Below are 27,104 nucleotides of genomic sequence, written 5' to 3'. Positions count from 1 at the left end.
TAGAAAAATAAAGGCAAAGTGTATTGATAAAAAATTTGCTTTAATCTGAAAACTGTAGCAGTGTTTATAGCTTCCAGTCACATTCATCTAACAAATGTTCTTTATAAAGAATTTTCTTAGGGAACCCTAAATCTAACCAAAACCCTGGCTCAAAACCCTAACCCTAATCCTAGAACTGCTCCAAACCCTAACCCTATCCATATCCCTAGCTTAAAACCCTAACCTTAAGCCTAAGCCTAACACGAAACTATAACCGTCATCGTAACCCTGGTGTGAACCCCTAACCCTAACCCTACCGTCACCCTAACACTATCATAGAGGTACATTCAATATACACTTTCTTTACTCTGAAAGTTATAGTGTTTCTAGTTTCCTGTCAATCATACATAAGTAACAGTATATACATGCATAAAGACATTCCAAAAGCAAACATTGAGTGACTTACATAAAGTAAGAAATTTCATTGATAACACAGTTGCTTTTATCTGAGAAATGAAGCCGTGTATAGAGTTTCATAGAAAACACTCATAAGGTACAATAAGTTACTACATAATAACTTACATAAATAACTTAATTATAAACTTACATAAATAGCTTCCAAAGGTAAATACTTCCAGTGACTTACACAAGGTCACTGTAAATATTGACCTTTGGAGGTTATTAACTGAATGGCCTATTGTATCTTATGTTTTTAATGAAACTCTACAGACTGCTTCATTTCTCTGAGAAAAGCAACTGTGTTTTCCATGCAATCTAACTTCTTTGTCAACTCAATCTACATGATTGCTTTAGGGACTTCACTTCTGTGCGAATCACCGGAAACTTGAAACTGTTATCTTTCAGAGAAAGCAAGCGTATATTCAATGTACTTCTAGGTAGTGTTAGTGTTAGGGTTAAGGTTTCTCACTAGGGTTAGGGTAGAGTCAGAGTTTCCTGGTAGGATTATGGTTAGGGTTAGCTTTGGGGTTTGGGTTAAGGGCCGAGCTAGGGTTAGGGTTATGGATTTGAGCTAGAGTTACGGTTAGGGTTCCATATGGCGATCCTTAGAGTATTATTAGGGTTTTTGTATGGACGTGAATGGACAGTATAAACATTTGTTCAGTTGGGAAAACAGAAGTTTGCAATCAATGCCCATTGTGACTTCTTTGTCTTACTGGAATATGTAACTTTGTATTTATGATATACGTATTTGAACTGATGCTTGTTTTATGAGAACTGTACACATTGTTTCAGTTTTCAGACAATAGCAAGTGTTTAAGTCCTGCTCATTGAGGCATCTTTGTGTAAAGCACTGTATATATTTACTTTCAAAGTTATTTGTGTAATAACTCATTGTACTCTGTGTGTCTTTTCTACCATACTCTACAAGCTGCTTCATTACTCAGACAAATGCAGATATGTTATAATGAATTTTCTCAATTCTTTGGGTAAGTCAATCTAAATGTTTGCATTTGGAACCTCTTTATAAAAGTATATGCTGTTTCTTCAGTGCAGATCACAGGAAACTAGTAACTTATCTTTCAGAGAAAGCTAGCGTAAATACAATATACTTCTAGGATACTATTAGGGTAAGGGTTTCATACTAGGGTTAGGGTTAGAGTCAATGTTTCCTGTTAGCATTAAGGTTAGGGTTAGGGATAGGCTGAAGGGCAGAAATAGTGATAGGGTTAAGGTTTTTAGCTAGGAGTAGGTTATAGGTATCGGCTGAGCTAGTGTTAGGGTTTTGAGCTAGGGTTATAGTTAGGGCTACATCTGGATATCCCTAGAAAGAATATTATGTTTGCAATACAAATGTGACCGGAAAATATAAACACTATTTAGGATTTCAGGGAACATGAAATTCGTAATCAGTGTACTTAATTCACTTCTTTGTGTAAGGGTTAGTGTTAGGATTTAGGATTACTGTTAGGGTTAAGGGCATAGCTAGGTTTAATAGTAGGGTTTTTATCCCGTGTTAGGATTAGCGTTCCCTATGGAGATCCATAGAAAGAACATTGTTTGTTTTATGAATGTGACGGGAATCTATGAACACTAGTTCATTTGGGAGGGAAACACAAGTTTGTAATCAATGCACATTGTCACTTCTATGTGTAACTGTAAGTATGTATCTTTCGAATATCGTTATGATGTAACTCATTAAGACTTGGGGTATTTTTCTAATTACTCTACATTCCGTTTCAGTTCTCAGACAAAAGCAAGTGTGTAATAATGCACGTCTCTTCTATGTGTAAGTCACTGTGAATATTGACCTTTGGAAGTTATTTATTTAATTGCTTATTGTACCTTATCGTGTTTATTATGAAACTCTACACACTTCTTCATTTTTCTGAGACAAGCAACAGTGTTTTCAATGCAATTCCTCACTTATTTGTTAACTCAATCTAAATGATTGCACATGGAACTTCTTTCGGAAAGTGTATACTGTTTCTTCTATGTGATTCACAGGAAACTAAAAACTGTTTTCTTTCAGAGACAGCAAGTGTGTATTCAATGCACTTGTAGGATACTGTTAATGTTAGGGTTAGTGTTTCTCAGTAGGGTTAAGGTTAGAGTCAGGGCTTCGTGGTAGGGTTAGGGTTAAGGTTAGGGTTAGAATTAAGGGTTGAGCCAGGGTTAGGGTTACAGAGTTGAGCGAGAGAAATGGTTATTTTTTCATATGGAAATCCTTAGAAAGAACGTTATGTTTGTGGTACCAATGTGAAAGGAAAGGATAAATACTTGTTCAGTTGTCAGGGAAACTCGTTTGTAATCAATACATATTGTAACTTATTGCCTAACTGGACATATGTAACTCTACACATTGCTTCTGTTTTCAGACAATAGCAGGTGTGTAAGTCCTGCTCATTGGGGCATCTTTGTGTAAATCACTGTATATATTTACTTTCAAAGTTATTTGTGTATTAACTTATTATACCTTGTGTGTCTTTTCTACCTTTCTCTACAAGTTGCTTCATTAATCAGAGAAATGCAGCTTTGTTATCAATGAAATTTCTCACTTTTTTGTGTAACTCAATCTAAATGGTTGCATTTGCAACCACTTAATGAATGTATATGCTGTTTCTTCTTTTCGGGTCACAGGAAACTAGTAACTTATCTTTCAGAGAAAGCAAGCGTAAATACAATGTCCTAGGATACTGTTAGGGATAGGGTTTCATAATAGGGTTAAGGTTTGAGTCAATGTTTCATGTTAGCGTTAGGGTTAGGGTTAGGGATAGGCTGAAGGACAGAGATTATGATGCGTTTAGGGTTTTCAGCTAGGATTATGGTTATAGGTATGGGCTGAGCTAGGGTGAGTGTTAAGGTTTTGAGCTAGGGTTACAGTTAGGGTTTCATCTAGATATCACTACAAAGAATAGTATCTTTGCTTTACGAATTGACTGGAAGATATAAACACTATTTCAGCTGTCAGGGAACATGAAGTTTGTTATCAGTGCACTTAATTCACATCTTTGTGTAAGGGTTAGTGTTAGGTGTTAGGATTAGTGTTCGGGTTAAAGGCATAGCTAGGTTTAAGGTTAAGGGTTAGGGTTAGGGTTAGGGTTAGGGTTAGAGTTTAGGATTAGGGTTAGGGTTATGGTTAGCGTTAAGGTCAGAGTCAGGGTTACGGTTAGGGTCAGCATCAAGGTCAGTGTCATCAACAGTGTCAGGGCCATGGTTAGGGTCAGCGTTAGGGTCAGGGTCATGGTTAGCGTTAGGGTCAGGGTCCTGGTCAAGGTCAGAGCCAGGGTCAGTGTCAGAATCAGGGTCAGGGTTAGAGTAAAAGTCAGGGTCATGGTCAGGGTCAGGGTTAGGGTTAGAGTAGGGTTAGAGTTAGGGTTAGGGTTAGGGTTACTGTTAAGGTCAGGGTCAGGGTTATCGTTAGGGTCAGCATCAAGGTCAGGTTCAGCGTAGGGCCAGGGTCATGGTTAGGGTCAGTGTCAGGGTCAGGGCATGGTTAGCGTTACGGTCAGGGTCCTGATCAAGGTCAGAGCCAGGGTCAGGGTCAAAATCAGGGTCAGGTCTAGGGTAAGGGTCACAGTCAGGGTCAGTGTAAGGGTTAGGGTTAGAGTAAGCTGATAGTTAGGGTTAGGGTTAGGGTTAGGGTAGGTTACCGTTAGGGTTATGGTTAAGGTTAGCGTTAGGGTTAAATGCTGAACTAGGGTTAGGGTTAGGGTTAAGGTTAGGGTTAGGGATTAGGGTTAGGGTTAGGTGTTAGTGTTACGGTTAAGGTCAGGTTCTGTGTCAAGTTTAGGGTCAGCGACAGGGTCATGGTCATAGTTAGGGTCAGTGTCAGGGTCAGGGTCATGTTTAGCATTAGAGTCAGGGTCCTCTTCAAAGTCAGAAGCAGGGTAAGGGTCAGAATCAGGGTCAGGGTTAGAGTAATGGTGAAGGTCATGGTCAGGGTCAGTTTTAGGGTTAGAGTAGGGTTAGAGTGAGGTTTAGGGTTACGGTTAGGTTTAGGGTAGGGTTATGTTTATGGTTATGGTTTCGGTTAGGGTTAGGGTTAAATGCAGAGCTAGGGTTAGGGTTACGGTTAGGGATTATTGTTAGGGTTAGGTGTTAGAGTTAGTGTTAGGATTAAGTTCAGGGTCAGGGTTACGGTTTGGGTCAGTGTCTAGGTCAATTTCAGCGACTGGGTCAGGGTCATGTTTAGGGTCAGGGTCAGGGTCAGGGCTAGGGTTATAGTATGGTTAGAGTTAGGGTTGGGGTTAGGTTTGGGTTAGGGTTACGGTTAGGGTTATGGTTAAGGTTAGTTGTTAGGGTTAAATGCAGAGCTAGGGTTAGGATTAGGGTTCGGGTTAGGGTTAGGTTTTAGGTTTAGGTGTTAGGAATAGGGTTAAGGTCAAGGTCAAGGGTTAGGGTTAGGTTTAGGGTTAGGGTTAGCGGTTAGTGTTACGGTTATGTATTAGGTTTAGTGTAAAGGTCAGGTTCAAGGTTGCAGTTAGTGTCAGCGTCAAGGTCCGGGTCATGGACAGGTTCAGGGTCATTGTTAGCATCAGCGTAAGGGTCATGTTAGCGTCAGGGTGAGGGTAAAGGTCAGAGCCATGGTCAGGTTCAGAATCAGGATCAGAGTTAAGGTAAGGCTCAGGGTCAATGTTACGGTCAGGGTCAGGTTCAGGGTTAGGGTTAGGGTAGGGTTCGAGTTAGTGTTAGCATTACAGATAGGGTTAGGGGTAGGGTCGGGTTATGGTTAGGGTAGAGTTACGGTTAGGGTATGGTTAAGGTTAGTGTTAGGGCTAAATGCAGAGCTATGGTTAGGGTTAGACTTTGGAGCCAGCGTTAGGGTTAGGGTCCCATATCGATATCCTTAGAATGAACATTAGGTTTCATGTATGAATATGATGGGAAACTATGAACACTGGTTCAGGAGTGATTGAAACACAAGTTTCCTATCAATACACACTGTCACTCTATATGTAACTGTAAATACGTATCTTTTGAATATCTTTATCATGTAACTCATTGAATCTTTGCGTTGTTTTCCAAGAACTCTACGCACTGCTTCCGTTTTTGGAGAAAAGCAAGTGTGTAAGTAATGTACATTGAGGCTTCCTTTGTAAGTCACTGTAAATATTTACTTTTGGAAGTTATATATGTCATTTCTCATTGTGCCTTATTGGTGTTTTTCTATGAAACTCTACACACAGCTTCACTACTCAATGCAATTTCTCACTTCATTGTGAACTCACTCTATGTATTGCATTTGGCAATTCTTTATGAAAGTGTACGCTGTTACTCTGCTCGATTCACAGGCCATTATAAACACTTATCATTCAGAGGAAGCAAACATGTATTCAATGTACTGCTAGGATAGTGTCAGCTTTAGAGTTTGGGTTTCGAACTAGGGTTAGGGTTAGAATCAGGGTTTCGTGGTAGTGCCAGGGGAACTGTTAGGGTTAGGTTTAGGTTTTGGGTTCGGGTAAGGGGTAAGGGCTGAGCTAGGATTAGGGTTAAGGTTTTCAGCCATGGTTACGCATAGGGTTCTTTATGGAGATCCTTAGAGAGAACTTTATGGTTGTTTTACGAATGTGAAGGCATACTATAAACACTTGTTCAGTTTTCTCGGAGACACAAGTTTATAATCAATGCACATTGTGAGTTCTTTGTGTAACTGTAAATATGTGTCTTTATAATATCTGTATGATATAACTCATTGAAACTTAGCGTTGTTTGCTAAGAACTGTACACACTGCTTCCATTCTCAGAAACTGCGAGTGTGTAAGGAATGCACATTGTGGCATCTTTGTGTAAGTCAATGTGAATATTTTCCTTGGGACGTTATTTGTGTAATAAGTTATTGTACCTTAGGTGTGTTTTCTACGAAACTCTACAAAATGCTTCATTCCTCAAAGAACAGCAACTGCATTATCAATGAAATTTCTCATTTCTTTGTGTAAGTCAATTTAATTTTTGCCTTTTGGAACTTCTTTATGAAGTTATAGACTGTTATTTCTGTTGGATTCACAGGAAATTAGAAACATCTTTCAGAGGAAGCAAGCGTATATTCAATGCACTTCTACGATAGTTTTAGAGTTAGGGTTTGGGTTTCACACTAGGGTTAGGGTTAGACTCAGGGTTTAGTTTTCCGTTTAGGGTTGGGGTGAAGGTCAGAGATAGAAAGAGGGGTAGAATTTTGAGCTAGGTTTAGGGTTAGGGTTTGAAAGGACTGGGCTAATGTTAAGGTTAAGGTTACGGTGAAGGGCATAAATAGGGAGAGGTTTAGGGTTTTCAACTAGGGTAAGGGTTGGTGTTAAGGGCTGGGCTAGGGTTAGGTTTAAGGGCTGGGTTAGGGTTAGGGTTAGGGTTAGGGTTAGGGGCTAGGGATAGCGTTAGGGTTAAGGTCACGCTTGGGGTCAGCGTCAAATTCACGTTCAGCGACAACTTCAGGGTCAGCGTCAGTGTCAAGGTCATGGTTAGAGTTAGTGTCAGGGTCCTAGTCCAGGTCAGGGCCAGGGTCAGGGTCAGAATCAGCGTCAGGGTTAGAGTAAGGGTCAGGGTCAGGATCAGGGTCAGGGTTAGGTTTAGAATAGGGTTAGAGTTAGGGTTATGGTTAGGGTTATGTTAGGTTATGGTTAGGTTTATGGTTAAGGTTAGGGTTAGGGTTAAATGCAGAGCTAGGCTTAGGGTTAGGGTTAGGGTTAGGGTTTAGGGTTAGGGTTGGGTGTTAGTGTTACGGTTAAGGTCAGGGTCTTCGTCAAGGTCAGGGTCAGCGACAGGGTCATGGTCATGGTTAGGGTTAGCGTCACATTCAGGGTCATGTTTAGCGTTAGGTTCAGGGTCCTGGTCAAGGTCAGAAGCAGGCTCAGTGTGAGAATCAGGGTCAGTTTTAGGGTAAGGGTCAATATCATGGTCAGGGTCAGGGTTGGGGTTACTGTAGGGTTAGAGTTAGGGTTAGGCTTAGCTTTAGTGTTAGGGTTATGGTAGGGTTACGGTTATGGATATGGTTCTGGTTAGGGTTAGGGTTAAATGCAGAGCTAGTGTTAGGGTTAGGGGTTATTGTTAGGGTTAGGTGTTAGGGTTAGTGTTAGGGTTAAGGTCAGGGTCAGGGTTATGGTTAGGGTCAGTGTCAAGGTCAGGTTCACCAATTGGCTCAGGGTCATGGTTAGGTTCATCGTCAGGTTCAGGGTCATGGTTAGTGTTAGGGTCAGGTTCCTAGTCAAGGTCAAAGCCAGGGTCAGGTTCAAAATCAGGGTTAGGGTTAGGGTAAGGGTCAGGGTCAGGGTTTGGGTTAGAGTATGATTAGAGTTAGGGTTGGGGTTAGGTTTAGGGTAGGGTTACGGTTAGGGTTATGGTTAAGGTTAGTGTTAGGGTTAAATGCATAGCTAGGGTTAGGATTTTAGTTAGGGTTAGGGTTAGGGGTTAGGTTTAGGGTTAGGTGTTATGGTTAGTGTTAAGGTCAGGGTTAGGGTTAGGGTTAGGTTTAGCGTCAAGATCAGGGTCAGCGACAGATTCAGTGTCTTGTTAGCGTCAATGTAATGGTCAGGGTCATGGTTTGCGTTTGGGCAGGGTGAGGATCAATGTCAAAGCCATGTTCAGGTTCAGAATCAGGATCAGCGTTAAGGTTAGTGTCAGGGTCAGGGTTAGGGTCCGGGTTAGGTTCAGTGTTAGTTTTGGGGTAGGGTTATATAAGTCCAATTGGTGGCTGCCTGGGTAGGCGTCCATAGCAAGGTTATCATAGCTAAAAACAAGGTCAAAGAATTCAATGGTTGTCCTGTCTCTCGAACCAGCTTGGAAGCAATCTCAGTAAATCTCAATCTGACTCCGAGACGGCAGCAGAGCTTGTCTAGTTGTCATCCTAACTGGAGGTTGCTGGTCGACCTGCAGCTTCAGTCTCTTCATCCTGTTTTCTATGGAGGTATCCTGCCTGGCTTACCAGCCTCTCCGGGAGCCAGCATGGGCCTTCAGCATCTTGTTGAAATACACAAACACCTCGACTCCAAATAAGAACTGGATCTGGTCCTGACCACTGGCTAGTCAGTGAATCCTTCCACAAAACCAATGGCGTGTCTTTGTTGGAATTAGTACACCAAAACCACTGGGCTGCTGAACGATCTTCTTTGTCCAAAATTAAAAAATTTAAAATAACTAGATCATGGTTTAGATAATTCTGGGGGGGGGGTGAGGTGGTACAGTTCCCCCTTTTTTATTTTCAAAAGTTGATTTTTGAGAGTCTAATGGGCACGTTCTACAATGCCTTGTCCTTGGGCGTTATAAGGAGTTTCTGTTTTATGACTGATCCCCATTTTCCGTAAGAATGTTTGAAATTTGTGACCCGTGTATCCAGGGTCATTGTCTGTTTTTATACATTTAGGCTGGCCCATTGATGCAAAGCATCAGAGGCAATGGGCTACACAATGTTTACCAGCCTCGCCTAATTGAAATGTGGCCATTAAAAATTCAGAATGTCTATGGTCAGATGAACATATTTTAATCAACCCAAAGAAGTAATAAACGTCACATCCATTTGCCATAAGTGGTTAGATATAAGGCCTCTGGTATTAACACCATAATGGGGGACAGGGAGTAACTGAGAACAGGAAGAACAAGGTTTTACAATTTTTCGAGCCGCTTCTCTAGTGATATTGAACTGTTGCTTGAGAGCGCGGCTATTTGGTTGTGCAAAGCACGGGACTGCTGTGCTAACTGTGCTTAACAAAATAAGAAGGGGTTTGGTTCTAGTGGCAAGATCTACAATTTCATTTCCTTGGTCGAGGGGACCAGGCAGGTGAGAATGAGCACGAAGGTGCCCAAAAAAACATCTTCCTGTACGTGAGTGAATGAGAGCTTGCAAGGCACGAAACAATTTCTGAACATTACTATTAGAAGTCCCAATAAAGGGCACATTCTCTATGACTTGGAGTGCCCGAATCACATAATGACTATCTGAATAAAGGTTAACAGGCTTAGCATGGATGGCCTCTAAAGCTGAAAAAACTGCCTGCAATTCGACCTCTTGAGACGAGGAAGACCCAGTGTGCCAAGATTTAATGTCATTGTTAACTGAATAGACTGCATACCATTAGAAAACCCATCTGTAAAAATCAGAACAGCATTGTCAAGGGGTACAGGAGACACTTGGGCAACAAAAATAAATGGATGTAGGCTAGCAAAATGTAACAACTTATCAGGGGTGTAATGGTTATCAATTTTTCCAGGGTAATTGGCCAGGGCTATGGCCCAGGAGTCACTATGCTAGAACAACCACTCCTGCTGCAGACTAGAAAAAGGAACACAAAAAAAGTGTGGCTCTTTACCTAGTAATTTGCAGGATTCTGAACGCAGCATATGGATTAAGGTAACAACCATCTCATAATAAGGAGTTAGAACTTTAGAGGGATAGGAGGGCAAATGTAGCCACATTAGTGGTCCCCATTAATAGAGGACTGCTGTGGGAGTATGAGAGCTGTGTAAAACATAGCCAGCCCATTCCAAGTTATAGTTTACATAGGGAACATGTTGGCGGGACAATTCCTGTTCTACTAATTTTAAGGCTTGCCTCCTGTCAGAGGTTAATTGACGAGGAGAATCAGGATTGGTATCGCCCTGTAAGATGTCAAAAAGAGGCTTAAGGTCTCCAGTGGTAATTTTCAAATAGGGTCGAATCCAATTGATATCTCCCAGAAGTCTTTTGAAATCATTAAGAGTTTTTAAGCCATCTTTACGAAGTTGAATTCCTTGGTTAATAAAATGGTATTTATGCAGTTGGTATCCCAAATAACAATAAGGAGGGTGCCTCTGCACCTTTTCCCGAGAAATGACAAGGCCCTGTTTAATTGTGTTGTTTCGTGATCAAAAACTTGCAGTAAGAATCCTTCATCTGCATAGGCTAAACGAATGTCATCCATATAGTGGATGATATATACAGTAGGATATTTGATTCTAGTAGCAAAGCATTGGCAACAAATCTTTGGCACAAGTTTGGGCTATACAAATAAACTCTCATAGCCTGCATAAAATCTCTTCCTGAAAGATTAACGGGTAGAGTAAGTCGAACATATGGTTGGAATTGTCCGGAATGTCCCTACTCATCAACACAGGTAAGCAATTCACTACTGTTCCGGATTACGGGCTTAGCCTATACCTTGGAGCGAACCAACGGCTTCCTGCTTGGGCCACAGGAGGGCCAGTGTTGCTCAGTGATAACAGGAACATCAGCTTCAGTATCTACAATTCCTTTAAATGCCTTGCCATTCACCCAGGCTTAATCCTAGTAATAGCATCCAGTAAGCATCTGAGAAGCAAAAAGCAGAGGGTACCCTGGCTTGTTGCGATTGTACAAGGGATATCAAAGAAATCAAAACAAGCTGAGCAATGCGCTGGCCAGGATTGACAACAGAAATAGAGCTAGGAGAGGAGTACAAAACTTTCATTTCTCTTGTATAATCCTGATCTATAATTCCCGGTGTCACCAGTAAGCTTTTCAAAGTGATACTGCTTCTACCTAATAACAAGCTTATAGCAGCATTTTGAATAAGAAGTTGTTGCATCATATTTTTTAGATTTTCTAATTCCTTACACGTTATGTGCCTGTTTCTGAGTATGCCGGGGGTTTAGACAATCCCGAATAAGATTTCAAAGATAAAAAGCGTCCACCAGAACCTTCTCAGGTCCGTCGGCTGAGTAATAGTCCTGCAATTTAACTCCTACCTTCTTCCATGTATCGAAATTTACCGTTCCTTCCTCAGGGAACCAAAGACATACTTCTTCTACAAAACTTAAAAAATATTCTAACTGCTTTTTTCCTATTTTAACACTGCGGGCCCGAAGCATAGTCTTCAACACTTGTACAAACAACATCCTACTAGTTCCTTATCCCATAATTTCTTACTCCCATCAATTACACTCTCTGCCCAACTCACCTTTCTTTCTGTCACAGCCGGCCTTCCACGGGCAGCAGCCTTCACAGAATCCCCGTGTCACCAAGTACCACCGAAGGCCGTCTTGGAGAGAGGGTTCCCTATACGGGCCACCGCCTGCCGGTGCCAGCCGGCGACGTGCATCACCTGGAGTTAGGGGGCGAGGCTGAGAAATGAAGAGACAACAAAAAGATGGGGCCGGGAGGACGGAGTCCTTGGTGACTCTGCACCTCGTTTATTTCCGTTGCTGTATTTATACAGATAAGAACAAAGGAGAAGCGAAATACAAAGGAACAGGTAGTATATATCTTCATTAAACCAGAAAACAAAACAGTTCTTGTTCTTTCAAACTTACCTCACTTTGATAGCACTTTTCCTCGCTTAAGCAGTTTTCTAATCTACAACTTAACTGTTTTCTGATATCAAAAAAGATACACTCAGCAGGGCGCAGTTGCTCACGCCTGTAATCCTAGTACTCTGGGAGGCTGAGGCGGGCAGATTGCTCGAGGTCAGGAGTTCGAAACTAGCCTGAGCAAGAGCAAGACCCCGTCTCTACTATAAATAGAAAGAAATTAATTGGCCAACTGATATACATAGAAAATTATCCGGGCATGGTTGCGCATGCCTGTAGTTCCAGCTACTAGGGAGGCTGAGGCAGAAGGATTGCTTGAGCCTAGGAGTTTGAGGTTGCTGATCTAGGTTGACACCAAGGCACTCACTCTAGCCTGGTCAACAAGCGAGACTCTGGCTCAAAAAAAAAAAAAAATACACTCAACTATGATCACTCAGACAGTTCAAGGAAAAGAGCACCCAAGCGTAACTAACAATTCTGGTAAAGGAGAGTGTAGGGCTTCAGTGGGGAGCTATAAGCTACAAGGGCTATGTGCACAGTATTACTTCAGTGACCTTCTATAACTGCTACCGTTATCTCCAGCACCCTCCGTGAGCTGGAAGAAAGGCCAAGAATGTCAGAGCTCAAAGTTAAGGTGCCAGGTGCTATGTTTCAAGGACCCCAACCGCACTTCACCTCTCCGGTGTTCGGGACAGCACCCAATAACGAACTATATATTTTCTAAATGCATTTTTGAAAACAATGTATACAGTTCCTCAGATCTAAGGGAAGATCAAGTGTCTAAGCAAGGGACTTTCTATCTCCTTTGTCCATGTCACTGTAAACATTTATATGTAACCTTCTTTATGTAAGGACTTAACGTTTCTAATATACGTTGGTGAAAACCATGTAAAATGTGCTTTTTTTTTATTTTTTTTTATTTTTTTTTTTTAATTATTTTTTTTTTATTTTGGCATATTATGGGGGTACAGATTTTAAGGTTTCAATAAATGCCCATTTCCCCCCCTCCCCCCAAAAGTCTGAGTCTCCATCATGACCATCCCCCAGATGGTGCACATCTCACCCACTATGTATGTATATACCCGCCCCCCTCCCCCCTCCCACCTGCCCAATACCCTATTACTGTAGCACCTATGTGTCCACTTAGGTGCTACTCAGTTAATACCAGTTTGCTGGAGAATATATCTGGTGCTTGTTTTTCCATTCTTGGGATACTTCACTTAGTAGTATGGGTTCCAGCTCTAACCAGGAAAATATAAGGTGTGCTATATCACCATTGTTTCTTAGAGCTGAATAGTACTCCATGGTGTACATATACCACATTTTATTAATCCATTCTTTGATTGATGGGCACTTGGGCTGTTTCCACAGCCTTGCAATTATGAATTGTGCTGCTATAAACATTCGAGTGCAGGTGTCTTTAATATAAGGTAGTCACTTTCTATAGCTTTTGTCTACAAAACCGTAATCAGTTATATATCGGAGTTCTTTATGAAAGAACTGTATGTTTCTTATTGCTGTGAAAACAATGTGCACAGTTCATTGCTCAGAAAAGATCAAGCATATGAGCAAGGAATTTTGTCTATCATTTGTGTAAATGATTGCATTTATATATGGACGTTCTTTATGAAAGAACAAAATGCTTCTTATATCCGTTTGTGTAACCAATATACGATGTGTTTCATTTCTCAGAGAAGAAGAAAAGCCTTCAAGCAATGTGCTTTTTAATCTCCTTTGTCCATGTCACTCCAAACATTTATATATGGGAGTTTTTTATGAAAGAATGGCATATTTCCTTTGCAGAACCATATACACATTGCTTTTGTTCTAAGAGAAAATCTACTGTAAAATCAAGGAGTGTTTTATCTTTTTTGTCTAAGACACTAAATGTCCACATAGAGACATTGCTTATGGAAGAACTGAATATTTCTTATATGCTTTTTTAAAAACAATGAAAAATGTGTTTCCGTTCTCACAGATGAGATATCTGTGCAAGGCACTTTCTCTGTGTCTAAGTCACTGCAAACATTTGTATATTTTAATTAGAGAAGAACGTATAAAGAAGTTACTTTCTATCGCTTATGTATACGAATCTGTAATCATTTATATATGGGAGTTTTTTATGAAAAGACAATGTTTCGTATATGCTTTTGTGAAAATATAGACGTGTTTTCAGTTCTCAGAGAAGCATACTGTATAAGCAAGGCACTTAGCTTTTTGGGTAAGTCATTGCAAACGTGGGAGTTCTTTATAAAAGAACTGACTGTTTCTTATATATGTTAATAAAAAATAATAGGGAGTTTCCCTACTCAGAGAAGAATTAGCATATAAGCTAGGCAGTTTCTCTTTTTCTAAATTTCTAAATCACTGTAAGTATACATAAGTGGAATTTCTTTATGAAATTACTGTATGTTTTTGTGTTTAATGAAAAGTATGTACACATTACTGTGGTTCTCAGAGAAGAACAGGCGTATAAGTGGGGCACCTTCTCCTATCTGAGTCATTGCAAACATTTATATACAGAAGTTATTTATGAAAGAACATAATGTTTCTTATATACGTTTGAGTAAACAATGTATCCAGAAGGTCAGTTCTCAGAGAACAAGTGTATAAACAAGGAATTTTTTTCTCATTTTATCTGTTTCAAATTTTATCTATGTTTGCAATTACATTTATATATGGAAGTTCTTTATGAACGAATTGTGTCTTATATGCGTTTCTGAAAACAATGTACACTGTGTTTCAGATTTACAAAAGGAAGAAATATATAAGCAACGCAGTTTCTATCTTCTTTGACTAAGTAACTGTACACATATTAAAAAGTCCCAAATGAAAAGAACTGAAAGTTTCTTTCATGGGTTTCTCGAATCTATACAGTGCTTCAAGTCTCAGTAAAGAAGAGGCGCATAAGCGAGGCCCTTTTATCTACTTTGCATAAGTCACCGCATACATTTATATATGGGATTTCTTTATGAAAGAACTGAATGTTTCTCATATGCATTTGTGAAAACAATGTAGTCGAGCTTTTAGTTTGCCGAGAATAAGCGTTTAAGCAAGGCACTTTCTAGCACCTTTTTCTGAGTGACTGTAAATATTTACAAGGTTCTATATTGAAGAAGTTAAAGATTCTTAAGTGTGTTTCTCAAATCTCTCTAAGTGCAATTCTCAGTGAAGAAAAAGCATATAAGCCAGGCATTATCTCCTTTGAGTCACTGTATTTATATATAGAAGTTCTTTATGAATGAACTCTATGTTTCTCATGTCTTTGTGAGCACAATATACACAATTCTTCAGTTCTCAGAGAAGATCAAGTGCATATACAAGGCTGTTTCTATGTTCGTTGTGGTCACGATGAACATTTATACAAAGAAATTATGAAAGAAGTGAATGTTTCTCATATGCGTTTGTGAGCACAATGTAAACAGTATCAGTTCTCAGTGAAGAACAAGCATATAATTCACTTTCTCTCTCCTTTGTTTAAGTCATTGTAAATGTTGGGTTTCTTTAGGATATGTTTGAGAATACAATGTGCACACTGTGTCAGTTGTCAAAGAAGAACAAACGTATAAGCCAGGCACTTTCTATCTCCTTTGTCTAAGTCTCTGTAACAATTTCTCTGTGGAAGAACTTTGCTAAAGAACTGAATGCTTCTTATATGCGTTTGTCAAAAATTTTGTACATAGCACATCAGTTCTTGGCGAAGAACAAGCGTATAACAAGGTACTTTCTATCGTCTATGTCATTGTTTTCAAAAACGCATATAAGAAACATTCAGTTGTTTCCTAAAACTAACTTCCATTTATAAATGTTGGCAGTAACTTAAAGAAACGAGCTAGATAGTGCCTTGTGTATACGCTTTTTCTGTGATAACTGAAAAACTGTGTACTTTGTTTTCACAAACGCACATAAGAAACATTCAGTTCTTTTCAAAAGATCTATGTATAAATGCTTACAGTAACTTACAAAAAGGAGACCAAAAGCGAATTGCTTATATCCTTGTTCTTTTCTGATAACTGAAGCAATCTGTACGTTTTCACAAGACATATTACAAAAGTACAGTTCTCTCTTAAAGAACTCCGATATATAAATGCTTACAATGACTTAAAGCATATAGAAAGAGCCATGCTTAAACGCTTGTTTTTCTCTGAGAATTGAGAGTGCACATAAGAAACATTCAGTTCATTCTTAAAGAACTTCCTATCTAAATGCGGTGATTTAGACAGAAGTGATAAAAAGTGCCTTGCTTGTTCGCTGTAAACTGAAGACCTGTGTTCATTGTTTTCACAAACCATATAAAAACCATTCAGTTCTTTCATGAAGAACTTCCATATATAAATGGAGAGACTTAGACAAAGAAGAGAGATAATGCTTTGCTTATACGCTTGTTCTACTCTGATAACTGAAATAATGTGTACATTGTTTTCATAAACGCATATAAGCAACATACACTTCTTTCATAAAGAACGCCAACATATAGATGCTTACAATGACTTAGACCAAGGAGCTAGACAGTCTCTTGCTTGTAAGGTTATTCTCAGCTGAGAAGTAAACCTCCATGCACATTATTTCAGAAACGCATATAAGAAACATCGTTCTTTCATAAATAACTTTCCTATATAAATGTTTGCAGTGACTTAAAAGAGAGAAAGTGCCTGGCTTGTACGTTTGCTCTTCTCTAGAACAGAAGCAAATTGTATTCACAAACTCGTATAAGAAACATTCAGTTCTTTCATATGGGACTTTATATAGACGTATTTGCAGTGCCATAGGCAAAGGATAGATTAAGTGCTTTGTTGTTACGCTTGTTCTTCTCTGAAAACCGAAGCACTGTGTACATTGTTTTCTCCAACGGATATAAGAAACAGTCTTTCTTAAAGAACTCCAATATATGAATGTTTACAGTAACTTAATCATAAGAGATAGAAAGTACCTTGTTTATACATTTGTTCTTCTCTGAGAACTGAAACCCCGTGTACATTGTTTTCACAAACATATATGAAACATATTCAGTATTTTCATAAAGATCTTCCACGTATATGTTTGCAGTGTCTTACACAAAGGAGACAAAAAGTGCATTGTTAATACTCCTATTCTCTGAAGCACTGTGTAGGGAGATTTGAGAAATGCATATAAGAAACTTTCAATTCTTTCATAATAAACTTTTATACGCTTGTTCTCTTGGAACTGAAGCAAAGTGCACATTGTTTTCACAAAAACATAGAAGAAACATACAGTGCTTTCATAAAGAACTCCCACATATATATGTTTACAATGACTTTGATAAAGAAAATAGAGAGTTCCTTGTTTATATGCTTGTTCCCTGAGCATACAAACACCGTGTACATTGTTTTCACAAATGCATATAAACATTCAGTTATTTCATAAGAATTTCCACATATAAATGTTTACAGTGTCTTACAAAAGGAGAAAGTGTTTTGGTTATATGCTAGATCTCTGAAGCGCTTTGTAGAAAATTTTGAGAAACCCATGTAAGAAACATTCAGTTCTTTCATAAAGAACTTCCACATATAAATGCAGTGAATTAGACTATGGATATAGAATGTCTTGCTTATTCGCTTGTTCTTCTCTAAGAATGAAACACTGTGTGCTGTGTTTTCACAAACGGATATAAAAAACATTCAGTTCTTTCATAAAGAACTTCCTACATAAATGTTTGCAGTTAGACTAAAGAGATAGAATATGCCCTGTTAAACGCTTTTCTTCTCTAATACCTGAAGCACTGTTTATATTTTTTTCACAAACGGATATAAGAAACATTCTGTTCTTTCTTAAAGAACTTCTATATGTGTGTACCTTAACCTACACACAGGAGATAAAGCCTTGCATAAACGCTTGTTCTTCTATAAGAACAAAACAATGTTTACATTGTTTTCACAAACACATATGAGAAACATTCAATTCTTCTATAAAGAACTTCTATTCTTTACGGCTTCACTTCTCAAAGAAAATCAAGTAAATTTATATGATCAAGTCTTTGTGTAATTTGCAGTAAATATTGCTGTTGGGAACTTCTGTATGCGAGTGTTTACCTTTTCTAATGTATAATTCTTAGGAAACTAAACACTTTTCAGAGAAACGCCAGTGTATAGTCACTGTATTTCTAAGACAGTGTTGGATAAAAAGGTTGTAGACAGTTTTAAGGTTAACGTTATAATTAAGGTTTATGGTTTAGGGTTAGGGTCAGGGTTAGGGTCAGGGCGATTGCTATGTATTATTTACCTTTTATAGTCAGTTCACTTGGGAGAGTTCTTAGGAAATCAACAAGCTTCATTCTTGTAACATACCCAGAAAATTTCGCTCATGGGATGGGCACAAGACAAAGGCTGAGACTGTCTTACTATCTAGTCCTTCTGGACCCAGTGATTGGTCCAGACTGAGCGTGAGCCCTGAGTGGGGGCAGAGTCTTTCCCCAGGATTCTTTTAACTGCAATCAATAGAGGAAGGGGATTTTTTCAACTCATTGGTTTTGAGCTGTGAAAACGTGATAGAATTTCTGGCATCTGTTTTTTCCCCCCTGCTATGGTGCAAAATCCTTTCTATGGGAGAGTATGAAGCCACGCAATTAATAAAAATGAGAGATAGGTGGAGAAAGAGAGAGAGCGACAGAGAACAAGAGTAGAAGAGAAGAGACTACAAGAGAGGCAAGGAGAGGGGAATAGAGAAGAAGAGAGTAGAGTAGAGGAGTATTTGGTGGCATCCAGATTCTGGTTTCAATATCCAAGATCCTGGAAACTGCATGAGATATTATATCTCCTTGATTCTGTAACAAAGCCAAATATCCTTCCAGTAAATTCTTTTTTTTATGCTTAATTTAGTGTAAGTTTTTATTGCTTAGTTTAGTATGTTTTTATGCTTAATTTAGTATAAGTATAATCTAGCACTTGTGACCAAAGTGTTCTAATATACTCTCTCTTTTTCTTTTGCTCTGGATCTGTGTAATATTATAAACACTCAATGTATTCATTAATATCAAGAATCCCTGTTTGTTTGTTTTTTTTACATTACCATGCTCTAACAAGTATAATTAAATTTTTTCTTTATGTATGCATTGGAAATACCCAGCAAAAAAAGAGTAAATCTCCAAGAGGTGGCTTTGAGTTCAGGCTTACATACTATCTTCACATGCAACAAAGAAAGAATGGGTGCTGTAGGGGGTCACTAGTGGAGAGAGAACCAGGAAAAGCAAGGTGAGCGAGGGTAAGATTTGTTGTCCAGACTTAAGTGGTGCCTTGTCCATTGATAAGAATCTCTCATGATTTAGTCATCCTTCTCTTCCTGGTATGAGAGGGCGACATCTTTACAAATGGAGGTAAGTTTCCTTTATAGACTTGAATTTCCCTTACAAAAAGGTAACTTCTATCCTGTTTTGAGAGCTTCTCCTGTGTCTGTAGTTTCTTAAAATAATCAGCTCAAAATAATCCTTATGCTGGGTTGGGTATGGTGGATCGTGCTTGAAATCTCAACACTTTAGGAGGTCCAGACAGTAGGCTCCCTTGCGGCCAGGAGTTCAAGACTAGCCTGGGCAATATAGCAAGAACCTGCCCATACAATAAAAAAATTAGTTGGGTGTGGTGGTACATGCCTGTAGTCCCAGCTACTTGGGAGGTTGAGGATCAGTCCAGCCTGGGAACTCAAGGTGGCAGTGAGTTGAGATCATGACACTGTACTCAGCCTCGGTGACTGTACAATACTCTGTCTCCAAAAAGAGAGGTATATTTTTGGGTGGTCTATTGTGGTCTTCTACAGTCATATTTCGGGGTGGCATATTCTGGTCTCCTACGTTGTCTTTGAAAGGAACTGTACCATTATGGACTCTACCAGCAACGGGTGAAGCTCCTGTGCCTGCCTGCAGCAATGGCTTGTCAAGTTTGTAGAGTTTAGCAGTTTTAAAAGAAGTGCCGTGCTCATTGTTCTTGCAATGTGCTGTACACCAAAGACATATGAAGTTGGACGTCCTTTTGCATGACCCTTGACCATACATGTGTCTTCGTTGAGGTGTCCGTGCAGTTCTGTGCTGTTTTGTAATTGGTTTATTTGTCTTCTTTTTGGCTTTTAAATGTTCTCAGTGTGTGTCCACAAACCCTTGGGAGACGGGCAGGCAGTGCGCTCTGAGGAAATGGCTGTGTCCACGCTCCCGCAGGACACAGGCAGGCAGGGTGGTCTGTGGAACTGGCTGTGTCCACCACCCAAGGGAGACTGACAGGCAGGGCGCTGTGTGGAAATGGCTTTCTCCTGGCACACACGGGAGACGGGCAGGGCGTTGTGCGGAAATGGCTGTGTCCACACACCCACAGGAGACGGGCAGGCAGGGAGTTGTGTGGAACTGACTGTGTCTACACAACCACGGGAGACGGGCAGGCAGGGCGCTGGGTGGAAGTGGCTGTGTCCTCGCACCCACGGGAGACGTGAGGGATGGGCGCTGTGTGGACCTGGCTGTGTCCACACACCCACGGGAGACGGGCAGGCAGGGAGCTGTGTGAAACTGGCTGTGTCCACACATTCAGGGGAGATGGGCAGGCAGGGTGCTGTGTGGAATTGGCTGTGTCCACGCACACATGGGGTTGGGCAGGCTGGATGCTGTGTGGAATTGGCTGAGTCCACACATCAACGGGAGACAGGCAGGGCGCTAGGAAGAACTGGCTGTGTCCACACACCCATGGGATATGGGCAGGCAGGACGCTGTGTGGAACAGGCTGTGTACACACACCCACGGGAGACGGGCAGGTAGGGTGCTGTGTGGAACTGGCTGTGTCCACACACCCACGGGTGAAGGGCAGGCAGGGCGTTGTGTGGAACTGGCTGTGTCCACACACCCATGGGAGACAGGCAGGCATGGCGCTGTGTTGAACTGGCTGTGTCCACACACCCATGGATGACGGGCATGCTGCGTGCTGTGTGGAACAGGCTGTGTCCACTCACCCATGGGAGATGGGCAGGTAGGGCACTGTGTGGAATTGGCTGTGTCCACACACCCACAGCACACCGGCCGGAAGGACACTGTGTGGATCTGGTTGTGTCCACACACCCACGAGAGACAGACAGGCAGGACGCTATGTGGAACTTGCTGTGTCCACTCACCAATGGGAGACAGGCAGACAGGGTGCTGTGTGGATCTGGCTGTGTCCACTCACCCACTGAAGACGGGCAGGCAGAGCGCTGTGTGGAAATGGCTGTGTCCACTCACCCAAGGGAGACGCGCAGGTAGGGTGCTGTGTTGAACTGGTTGTGTCCACACGCCCACGGGAGACGGGCCGGCACGGCGCTGTATTGAACTGTCTATATCCACACACCCACAGGAGATGGGTAGGCAGGGTGCTGTGTTTAACTGGCTATGTCCACACACCCATGGGAGACGGGCAGGCAGGATGCTGTGTGGAACTGGCTGTGTCCACTCACCCACGGGAGATGGGCAGGCAGGGTGCTGTGTTGTACTGGCTGTGTCCACTTACCCCCGGGAGACGGGCAGGCAGGGTGCTGTATTGAAATGGCTGTGTCCACTCATCCACGGGAGACGGGCAGGCAGGAAGCTGTGTGGAACTGGCTGAATGCACACAACCACGGGAGACGGGCAGGCACGGTGCAGTGTTGGCCTGGCGGTGACCTCACTCCCACGGTAGACATGCAGGCAGGACGCTGTGTGGGTCTGGCCATCTCCACAGACCCACGGGAGACTGGCAGGCTGGGCGTGGTGTTGGACTGGCCCTGTCCTCACACCCATGGGAGATGGACAGACAGGGCGCAGTGTTGGCCTGGCTGTGTCCACACACCCACGGGAGACGGAGAGTAGGGCGCTGTGTGGAACTGGCTGTGTCCACACACCCACGGGAGACGGGCATGTAGGGTGCTGTGTTGAACTGGCTTTGTCAACACTCCCACTCTAGACGGGCAGGCTGGTCACAGGGTTCAACTGGCTTTGTCCACTCACCAACTGGAGACGGGCAGGCAGGGCGCTGTGTGGAAATGGCGGTGTCCAAGAACCCACGAGAGACGGGCAGGCACGGCTCTGTGTGGAACTAGCTGTGTCCACACACCCAGGGGAGACGGGGAGGCAGGGCACAGTGTGGAACTTGCTGTGTCCACACACCCACGGGAGACGGGCAGGAAGGACGCTGTGTTTAACTGGCTATATCCACACACCCACGGGAGTCGGGCAGGCAGGGCACTGTGGGGACCTGGCTGTGTCCACTAACTCACGGGAGACGGGCAGGCAAGGTGCTGTATTGAAATGGCTGTGTCCACTCACCCACGGGAGACGGGCAGGCAGTGCGCTGTGTGGAACTGGCTGTGTCAACACACCCACAAGTAACGGGCAGGTACGGCGCAGTGTGGACCTGGCTGTGACCACACACCCACGGGAGACGGGCAGGCAGGGCACTGTGTGGATCTGGCTGTGTCCACTCACTCACTGGAGACGGGCTGGCAGGGCGCTGTGTGGAACGAGATGTGTCCACTCACCCATGGGTGATGGGCAGGCACAGCGCTGTTTGTAACTGGCTGTGTCCACTCACGCACTGGAGACGGGCAGTCAGGGCGTTGTGTGGAACTGGCTGTGTACACTCACCCACTGGAGATGGGCAGACAGGGTGCTGTGTTGAACTGGCTGTGTCCACACACCCATGGGACACGGGCATAGAGGGCGCTCTGTGGAACTGGCTGTGTCCACTCACCCACAAAAGATGGGCAGGCAGGGCGCTGTGTTGAACTCGCCGTGTCCACACACCGATAGGAGACGAGCAGACAGGGCGCTGTGTGGAACTGGCTGTGTCCACACACCCATTGGAGACGGGCAGGCAGGGCACTGTGTGGAACTGGCTGTGTCAACACACCCACGGGAGATGGGCAGGCAGGGCGCTGAGTGGAACTGGCTATGTCCACTCACCCACGGAAAACGGGCAGGAAGTGTGCGGTGTTAAACTGGCTATGTCCACAAACCCACGGGAGACGGGCAAGTAGTGAGCTGTGTTGAACTGGCTGTGTCCACACACCCACTGGAGACCGGCAGGAAGTGCGCTGTGTTGAACTGGCTGTGTCCACTCTCCGACAAGAAACGGGCAGGAAGTGCACTGTGTTGAACTGTCTGTGTCCACACACCCATGGGAGATGGGCAGGTACGGCGCTGCGTGGAACTGGCTGTGTCCACTCACTCTCTGGAGACGGGCAGGCAGGGCGCTGTGTGGAACTAGCTGTGTCCACTCACCCATGGGAGACGGGCAGGCACAGTGCTGTTTGTAACTGGCTGTGTCCATTCACCCACTGGAGACGGGAAGTCAGGGCACTGTGTGGAATTGGTTGTGTCCACTCACCCAATGGAGATGGCAGGCAGGTCGCTGTGTTGAACTGACGTGTTCACACACCCAAGGGATATGGGCAGGCTGGGCACTGTGTTGAACTGGCTGTGTCCACACACCCATGGGATACGGGCAGACAGGGCGCTGTGTTGAACTGGCCGTGTCCACACACTCATGGGAGACAGGAAGACAGGGTGCTGTTTGGAACTGAGTGTGTCCACACAGCCACGGGAGACGGGCAGGCATGGCGCTGTGTGGAACTGTCTGTGTCCACTCAACCAAAGGAGATGGGCAGGCAGAACGCTGAATGGAACTGGCTGTGTCCACTCACTCACTGGAGACCTGCAGGCAGGGTGCTGTGTGGAACTAGCTGTGTCCACTCACACATGGGAGATGGACAGGCAGGGCCTTGTGTGAAACTCGCTGTGTCCACTGACCCACTGGAGATGGGCAGTCAGGGCGCTGTGTTGAACTGGCTATGTCCACACACTCACGGGTGGTGGGCATACAGGGCACTGTGTGGAACTGGCTGTGTCTACTCACCCACGGAATACGGGCAGGCAGGGAGCTGTGTGGAACTGGCTGTGTCCACACACCCTTGGGAGACGGGCAGACAGGGCGCTGTGTGGAACTGGCTGTGTCCACACACAAATGGCAGATGGGCAGGCAGGGCGCTGTGTGGAACTGGCTGTGTCCACTAACCCACAAGAGGGGCAGCCACGGCGCTGTGTGGAACTGGCTGCGTCCACACACCCACGGGAGATGGGAAGGCAGGGTGCTGTGTGGAACTGGCCATGTCCACTCACCCACGGGCAGGCAGGGCGTTGTGTTCAACTGGCTGTGTCCACTCACCCACAGGAGAAGGGCAAGCACGACACTGTGTGGAACTGGCTGTGTCCACTCACTCACTGGAGAACGGCAGGCAGGGCGCTGTGTGGAACTTGCTGTGTACACTCACCTAAGGGAGACAGGCAGGCACAGCGCTGTGTGGAACTGGTTGTGTCCTCTCACCCACTGGAGACTGGCAGTCAGCGCGCTGTGTGGAAATGGCTGTGTCCACTCACCCTCTGAAGATGGGCAGGCAGGGCTCTATATTGACCTGGCTGTGTCCACACACCCATGGGAGATGGGCATACAGGGCGCTGTGTAGAACTGGCTGTGTCCACTCACCCACGGAAGATGGGCAGGCAGGGCACTGTGTTGAACTGGCCGTGTCCACACACCCATGGAGACGGGCAGACAGGGCGCTGTGTGGAACTGTCTGTGTCCACTCCCCCACGGGAGATGGGCAGGCATGGCGCTTTGTGTAACTGGTTGTGTCCACTCACCTACGGGAGATGGGCAGGCAGGGTGCTGTGTGGAACTGGCTGTTTCCACTCACACACGGGAGACGGGCAGGCATGGCGCTGTGTGGAACTGGGTGTGTCCACTCACCCACGGGAGACGGGCAGGTAGGGTGTTGTGTTGAACTGGCTTTGTCCACATCCCCACTCTAGACGGGCAGGCAGGGCACAGGGTTGAACTGGCTGTGTCCACTCACCCACGAGAGACGGGCAGGCACGGCACTGTGTGGAACTGGCTGTGTCCACACGCCCACGGGAGACGGGAAGGCAGGGCGCTGTTTGCATATATCAGTGTCCACTCACCCACGAAAGACGGGCAGGCTGGGCACGGAGTTGGACTGTCTGAGTCCACTCAGCAACGGGAGACGGGCAGGCAGGGTACTGTGTGGAACTGGCTTGCCCAGTCACCCATGAAAGACGGGCAGGTAGAAAGCTGTGTGGAACTGGCTGTGTCCACTCGCCCACGGGAGACGGGCAGGCAGGGCGTCATGTTTAACTGTCTATGTCCACACACCCATGGGAGACGTGCAGGTAGGGAGCTTTATGGAACTGGCTGTGTCCACACGCCCACGGGAGACATGCAGGCAGGGCATCATGTTTAACTGGCTATGTCCACACACCCACGGGAGATGGGCAGGCAGGGCGCTGTGTTGAACTGGCTGTGTCCACTCACCCACGGGAGACAGGCAGGCCAGGCGCTGTGTTTAACTGGCTGTGTCCACTCACCCACGGGCGACAAGCAGGCAGGGCGCTGTGTTTAACTGGCTATGTCCACACACCCACGGGAGACGGGCAGGCCGGACGCTGTGTTTAACTTGTTATGTCCACACACCCATGGGAGACGGGCAGGCACGGCGCTGTGTGGAACTGGCTGTGTCCACTCACCCATGGGAGATAAGCAGTTAGGGTGATGTGTGGATCGGGCTGTGTCCACACACCCTTGGGAAACCGGCAAGCAGGGCGCGGTGTGGAATTGGTTGTGTCCACTCACCCACGGGAGACGGGCAGGCAGGGCGCTGTGTTGAACTGGCTGTGTCCAAACACCCACGTGAGTCGGGAAGGCAGGGCACAGTGTGGAACTGGCTGTATCCACTCACCCACTGGAGACGGGCAGGCAGGGCGCTGTGTGGAACTGGCTGTGTCAACACACTCAGGGGAGACTGGCAGACAGGGTGCTGTGTGGAACTGGCTGTGTCCACAAACCCACGGGAGACGGGCATGCAGGGTGCCGTGTGGAACTGGCTGTGTCCAATCACCCACAGGAAACGGGCAGGCAGGGCACTGTGTTGAAGTGGCTGTGTCCACTCACCCATGGGAGATGGGCAGGCAGGGCGCTGCATGGAACTGGCTGTGTCCACTCACCCACGGGAGACGGGCAGGCACGGTGCTGTGTGGAACTGGCTATGTTCACTCACCCACGGGAGACAGACAGTCAGGGCGCTGTGTGGAACTGGCTGTTTCCAATAACTCACGGGAGCTGGGAAGGTATGGCGCTGTGTTGAACTGGACATGTCCTAACAACCACGTTAGCCGGGCAGGCAGAGCGCTGTGTGGAACTGGCTTTGTCCACACACCAACGGGAGACAGACAGGCTGGGCGCTGTGTGGAACTGGCTGTGTCGACTTACCCACAGGAGACGGGCAGGGATGGCGCTGTGCTGATCTGGCTGTGTCCACACAACCACGGGAGACGGGCACTCAGGGCGCGGTGTGGAACTGGCTGTGTCCTAACACCCATGGGAGACGGGCAGGCAGGGCGCTGTGTGGACGTGGGTGTGTCCACACACCCATAGGAGACGGGCAGGCAGGATGCTATGTGGAACTGGCTGTACCCACTCACCCACAGGAGGTAGGCAGGCACGGCGCTGTTGGAACTGGATGTGTCCACTCACCCATGGGAGACGGGCAGACAGGGCGCTGTGTGGAACTGGCTGGGTCCACACACCCACGGGAGATGGGCTGGTAGGGCACTGTGTGGAACTGGCTGTGTCCAGTTAGCCACGGGAGACGGGCAGGTAGTGCGCTGTGTGGAACAGGCTATGTCCACTCACCCACAGAGACGGGCAGGCACGGCGCTGTGTGGAACTGGCTGTGTCCACTCACCCTTGGGAGACGGGTAGGCACAGCGCTGTGTGGAACTGGCGGTGTACACTCACCCACGGGACACAGGCTGGTAGGGTGCTGTGTTGAACTGGCTGTGTCCATACACCCACGATAGACGGGAAGGCACGGCGATGTGTTGAACTGGCTGTGTCCACACACACACGGGAGACAGGCATGCTGGGTGCTGTGTGGAACAGGCTGTGTCCACTCACCCATGGGATATGGGTAGGCACGGCGCTGTTTTGAACTGGTGGTGTCCACACACCCACTCGAGATGAGCAGGCAGGACGCTGTATGGACCTGCATGTGTCCACACACCCATGGGAGACGGGCAGGCAGGGCGCTCTCTGGAATAAGCTGTGTCCACTCACCCACGGGAGACGGGCAGGCAGGGCGCTGTGTGGAACTGGCTGTGACCACACACCCTCGGGTCGGGCAGGCAGTGCCCTGTGTGGATCTAACTGTGTCCACACACCCACGGGACATGGACAGGCAGGGCGCTGTGTGGATCTGGATGTCTCCACTCACTCACGGGAGACGGGCAGGCACGGGGCTGTGTGTAATTGCCTGTGTTCACTAACCAACAGAAGACGGGCAGGCAGGGCGCTGTGTGGTACTGGCCGTTTCCACACACCCACGGGAGACGAGCTGAAACAGCGCAC

Source organism: Microcebus murinus, chromosome 13, assembly GCF_040939455.1.
Source record: "Microcebus murinus isolate Inina chromosome 13, M.murinus_Inina_mat1.0, whole genome shotgun sequence".
In the NCBI taxonomy this organism is placed as follows: Eukaryota; Metazoa; Chordata; class Mammalia; order Primates; family Cheirogaleidae; genus Microcebus; species Microcebus murinus.
The sequence above is the reverse complement of the archived record's forward strand: the minus strand, read 5'-3'. Positions refer to the sequence as shown.